The sequence below is a fragment of the Monodon monoceros genome, unplaced genomic scaffold (genome assembly GCF_005190385.1).
Source record: "Monodon monoceros isolate NGI ecotype Baffin Bay Population unplaced genomic scaffold, NGI_Narwhal_1 Super_Scaffold_12, whole genome shotgun sequence".
Classification (NCBI taxonomy): Eukaryota; Metazoa; Chordata; class Mammalia; order Artiodactyla; family Monodontidae; genus Monodon; species Monodon monoceros.
The window spans coordinates 159,048,091-159,054,209 of record NW_021703768.1 but is presented as its reverse complement, the minus strand read 5'-3'; the positions used below and the strand labels follow the sequence as shown (position 1 = coordinate 159,054,209).

Sequence of the window (6,119 nt, the reverse complement as noted above, 5' to 3'; positions counted from 1 at the left end):
GTGCGGGGGATAGAGGAGCAGGGGGACCAATGAGAAGAGGGGTTGGAGCAGAGCACGTTAACGGGATTGGATAACGGATAGAGCCAAGGGGGCGTGACCCAGAAGCCTAACGGGAGGGGACGGAGGTTAAGGGAGGTGAAAGAGGAAAGGTAGGAGGAGAGAAACAGGCGCTCTGGGAGAGAAGAGGCAGGCAGCCAGGCTCCTTCGGGGCCGGGCTTAGGGTAGAGGGGCGGGCCATAGAACGCCACAGGAGGAGGGGCCTTAAGTAGGAAACATGCTATTGGATTACCACAGGAAAGAAGGCCCAATCACTGTAGGGGGCGCGTCACTGTAGGGGGCGCGTCATTGATAGCCTCCCGCTCCTGTGAGGAGGGGCATAATATAGAGCTGAAGGGCATTGGGTACCACGAGAGGAGCGGCTCAAGGTAGAGAACCGGCATTAGCTATCACAGGAGGAAAGGCTTAAGCGGCTGTCCGCCATTGGATATCGCAAGAGACAAGGTTCAACTCAAAATAGGGACGCGCCGTTGCCTGCTCGAGGGGGCGGGGCTTAGGGGTAGGGACTGGTCATGTGGGGGTCTGAGGATAAACAGCCAAAAAATTCACAAAACACTTATTTCTTCACTCATGACACCATTGAGCACCATATGCCAGAGCCACAAAATACCCAATATACATACTTATTCAGTCGAGAAAAATGTATTGAGCACTGCCTGGCCAAGTTAGGTAACCTCTGCCTCAGTCTCCCAACCTGTAAAACGGGACTCATAATGAATGGTACAGATCTTATAGGGGAGTAAGGATTAAATGACATCACCGCCCCTAAGGCGCTGGAAACTGTGCCTGGCAGCAGGAAATACTGGAAGTACTTAGGTGCTGTTACTCCGGCTCCTGAAGTATCCAACGTCTGCAGGGCAAAGAAATGTTAATTTCTTTGTAATTAAGACCCAGGGAAGGAACTCTGAGTAAAATAGGATGCTTAAGAAAGAGCTGAATTGGGCTTCCCTGGTGGTGCAGTGGTTAAGAATCCCCCTACCAATACAGGGAACACGGGTTCGAGCCGTGGTCCGCGAAGATCCCACATGCAGCGGAGCAAATAAGCCTGGGTTCCACAACTACTGAGCCAGCGTGCCACAACTACTGAAGCCCGTGTGCCTAGAGCCCATGCTCCGCAACAAGAGAAGGCACTGCAGTGAGAAGCCCATGCAGCGCAACGTAGAGTAGCAACGAAGACCCAACGCAGCCAGAAATAATAAATAAATTAAATAAATAAATTTATTTAAAAAAAAAAAGAAGAAAGCTGAATAAAACAACAAGGTCCTACTTTTATAGCACGGGGAAGTATATTCAACATCCTGTGATGAACCATAACGGAAAAGAACATAAAAAATAATGTATGTATATGTATAACTGAATCACTTTGTTGTACAGCAGAAATTAACACAACATTGTCAATCAACTATACTTCAATTTTTTAAAAAAAGGAAAAAGAAAAAAAAAAAAGCTGAGTAATGCCAGAGACTTCGTCTATCATGGGGGAACAGAAGTATTTTCTGGAGGAGATAGTAGTTTAACCAGAGAGTTCAAAGATGACTAGAAATAGGTCCAGGTAGGGAGGTGGGCGCTGGGAGGGCATTTAGGGCAGAGCGGATAGCAAAAGGGTCCGTTAAGGACCTATCATATGCCTTGTGAATATCAGTAACACGCTTGGGTTTTATTTTAACTTCTTGGGGAAAAAAAACCTGGAGGGATTTGATCACAGGGTACAGCGATAATACTTTAATCTCAAGAAACATCCTTATGCATGTGAAATACATCTCAAAAAGGCAGGGGTTTTTTTGTTTTTGTTTTTTTGGGTTTTTTTTACAAAGTTAAACAAAGACTTACCATATGAACCAGTAATTCCAACTCTATGTATCTACCCAAGAGAAATGAAAACAAACATCCACACCAAAACTTATACAACTAATAGTCATAACAGCATTATTCACAAAAACCAAAAAGGGGAAATAACCCAAATGGCCATCTATGGATAAATGGATAAACGAAATGTGGTATATCCTGATGATGAATTTTACTGCTGACTCTTCAGCAAGAGAAAGAAACGAAGGACCGATACACACTACAACAGGGATTAACTTCCAAAACATTATACTCGGTGAAAAAAGCCAGACATAAGATCACATACTCTATGATTCCAACATCATATGACATTTGATAGAATGTCCAAAAAAGGCAAAATTTTCAAGACAGAAAGTAGATCAGTATTTGCTTTGAGCTGAAGGTAGGAATCTAGAGTGGCTGCAAAGGAGTATGAGGTTTCTTTAGGTGATGGAAAATCACCCTATGTTCTAAAACTAGATTGTGGTGATGGTCCTAGAGCTCTGTAAATATATAGTAAAATTCATTGAATTGTACACTTAAAAAAGGTGAATTTTAGGATATGTAAATGATATATCTATAAAGCTGTTTTTAAAAAGATTCCTGGGGCTTCCCTGATGGCTCAGTGGTTAAGAATCCGCCTGCCAATGAAGGGGACATGGGTTCGAGCCCTGGTCCGGGAAGATCGCACATGCCGCGGAGCAACTAAGCCCGTGCGCCACAATTACTGAGCCTGTGCTCTAGAGCCCGCGAGCCACAACTACTGAAGCCTGCGCGCCTAGAGCCTGTCCTCCGCAACAAGAGAAGCGATCAAAATGAGAAGCCCGCGCACCGCAACGACGAGTATCCCTCACTTGTGGCAACTAGAGGAAGCCCGCACGCAGCAACAAAGACCCAATGCAGCCAAAAATAAAATAAATACAATAAACAAATTTATTTTAAAAAATAAGTAAAATAAAAAAGATTCCTTAGGCTGCTGTGTGAAGAAAGGCTGTAGGCAACATTGCCAGATAAAAATTCAGGATTACCAGTTAAATCTGAATTGTAGATATGCAACAAATACTTTTTTAGGGTAAGTATGTTCCATGCAATATTTGTGACATACCTATACTAAAAAAGTATTTATTACACATTCTACAACATGGATGAACCCTGAGGCCATTATGCTCAGTGAAATAGACTAGTCACAAAAGGACAAATACTGTATGAGTCCACTTACAGGAGGTCACCAGAGGAGTTAAATTCATAGAGACAGGAAGTAGAATGGTGGGACCAGGGGCTGGGGGAGGGGCTTGGGGGTCAGTGTTTCATGGGGACAGAGTTTCCGTTTGGGAAGATGAGAAAGTTCTGGAAATGATGGTGGGGATGGTTGCCCAACAGTGTGAATGTACTTAATGCTACTGAGCTGTGCACTTAAAAATAGTATAAATGGTTAACGTGTTTATATATGTTTTATCACAATAAAAATAAATAATAATGCATATATCATGAAATAACAATATCTGATACATAGTTCTTTTCCAAATGGTTAAGTTTGTAATTTTTTTTTTTTTTTTTTTTTTTTTGGCCGAGCCACTGGGCATGCAGGATCTTAGTTTCCTGACCAGGGATTGAACCCGGGCCCCAGCAGTGAAAGCGCCAAGTCCTAGCCACTGGACTGCCATGGAATTCCCTGTAAATTTAAATTATATATATAAAACAATAAAGTATTTGTATCTGAAATACAGATCTAACTGGGCATTCCGTATTTTTATTTGCTAAATCTGGCACCCTCACATGAGGTAGAAGTTGCACAATAAATGAGGAACTTGGTGCAGAGGGGTCTGGCCTAGGCCAGGGTACAGATGGGGATACTGAGGCCCAGAGAGGGGCATGCCTTGCCTGAGGTCATACATCCAGTCCTTCTGAGGGCAAGAATGCCACTTCTCTGGGTTCCCACCTCCAGGGCCCTCCTGATTCAGTGCAAACTTCTCCCCCAGACCTTGAGCCAGTGCAGAAAACCAGAGACTGAGCTATGTCGAGCAGCTGAAAAAAGACCAGGCTCTGATGGAAGCCAGAGGGCAGAGTTCCCCAAGAGGGTTAGGAGGACTCCCCCAAAGTGGCAGCCTGAGCTGGGAGAGGAGCCATGCCTTCCCGCCAAATCAGAGGCCACTGAAGCCAACGGCTGGGCCATTAGTCATCACCTGGGGAGGTGACTTTGCTTCCTGTTCCCTGAGAGATGGTGCCTGGCACCTGGCCGGAGGAGACAAGGTGGGGAAGGTGCTGCCCTGCGCCAAGAACTGCATGGAACGTCTCCTTCTAATCAGCAGGTGACCTGAGCACCTACTGTGTGCTGCAGGCTTGATCTCCAGTTTACAGCCTGGGCCATCAGCTTTCAATCCTATCATTTTTTTAAAAAATATTTACTTATTTATTTAGGCTGTGCTGCGTCTTAGTTGTGGCATGTGAGATCTACTTCCCCGACCAGGGATCGAACCTGGGCCCCCTGCATTGGGAGTGCAGAGTCTTAACCACTGGACCACCAGGGAAGTCCCTCAATCCTCTGATTAACAAACATTTACTGCCCACTTACCCAAGTAGAATAATAACTAAGATTTATTGAGCAGCTACTATGTTCCAAGTCACATATAGTAAACATTTAACATGGTTAATTTCATTCCCACGTCAGTTGTTATTTTTCACCCCTGCTTTCCAGATAAGGGAACTGAGGCAGAGGGATAGCACCGGGGGATTGGAATCTGGGAGTGTTGGACATTTGACCCAGAGCTTCTCCTTACCTGAGCTGTGAGGGTAACATTCATTCATTCATTCCTGCCTCATTCATTCTCCCCAGGAGGGTATTGTCAGAAATTCAGAATCGCAGCCCCTCTCAAGACCAGAGGCAACAAAATCTGCCTTTAAATAAGCTCCCAGGACTTGCCTGGTGGTCCACTGGGTAAGACTTCGCGCTCCCAAAGCAGGGGGCCTGGGTTCGATCCTGCAACTAAGAAGTCCGCATGTCCCAACTAAGAAGCCCTCATGCTCCGACTAAAGATCCCACATGCCGCAACAAAGATCCCACGTGCTGCAACTAAGACCCAGCGCAGCCAAAATAAGTTAATAAAATAAATAAATATTTTTAAAAATACATAAACAAGCTCCCCATGGGATTTGAGTTTGCATTATGGTTCAAGAAGCACCCACTGAAGTGTGATTGGGGTCTGATGGTCTTGGGTTTGAATCATCCCTCTGCAAGCTGCGGGGATATGAACAAGTCCATCCAGAACTTTGCAACCTCCCCTATAAATTGGTGAGAAATATCAGTACTTGTTTCCTAGGGTTATTTAGTCTAGGGGTTGTATTAATTTCCTATTGCTTTTGTAACAGATTACTACAAACTTAGTGGCTTAATGCAAATCTATTTTGACCATTCTGGAGGTCAGAAGACCCAAATGGGTCTCACTGGGCTAAAATCCAAATATAGGCAGAATTGCACTCCTTCTGGAGGCTTGAGGGGAGAATCAGTCTCTTTGCCTTTTCCAGTTCCTAGAAGCCGCCTGTGTTCCTTGGCTTGTGGCTTCTTCCTCCATCTTCAAAGCTGCAATAGCAAATCACGTCCCTCTCATACTGTTGTGGTCATTGCATCTTCTCTGACCCTCCTGCCTCCTTCTTATAAGGACCCTGTGACTTCGTGGGGCCCATCCAAAGAATCCAGGATGATGTCCGCATCTCAAGGTCCTTGATTTAGTGACATCTGCAGCATCTCTTTTGCCACAAATGTCACCATATTCACAGGTTCTCAGGATTAAGGCATGGTCATTTTTAGGGAGCACTATTCCGCTGACCACAGGGATTAAAAGTATGGGCCCTATAGGGACTTCCCTGGCGGTCCAGATGTTGAGACTTCTCCTTCCAATGCAAGGGGTGCAGGTTCGATCCCTGGTCAGGGAGCTAAGATCCCACATGCCTCAGGGCCAAAAAACCAAAACATAAAACAGAAGCAATATTATAACAAATTCAATACAGACTTTAAAAATGGTCCACATCAAAAAAAAAATCTTAAAAAAAATAATAAAGGGGCTTCCCTGGTGGCGCAGTGGTTGAGAGTCCGCCTGCCGATGCAGGGGACACGGGTTCGTGGCCCAGTCCGGGAAGATCCCACACGCCGCGGAGCGGCTGGGCCTGTGAGCCATGGCTGCTGCGCCTGCGCGTCCGGAGCCTGTGCTCTGCAATGGGAGAGGCCACAACAGTGAGAGGCC

General features: G+C 45.4%; 1 non-coding gene across 1 annotated transcript; it reads right to left on the bottom strand.

The window, feature by feature from the left end:
• Positions 1-4,336: 4,336 nt before the first annotated feature.
• TRNAG-CCC lies at positions 4,337-4,409 on the bottom strand. Its single transcript has one exon. It is a non-coding gene; the product is annotated as a tRNA-Gly (tRNA).
• Positions 4,410-6,119: the final 1,710 nt, after the last annotated feature.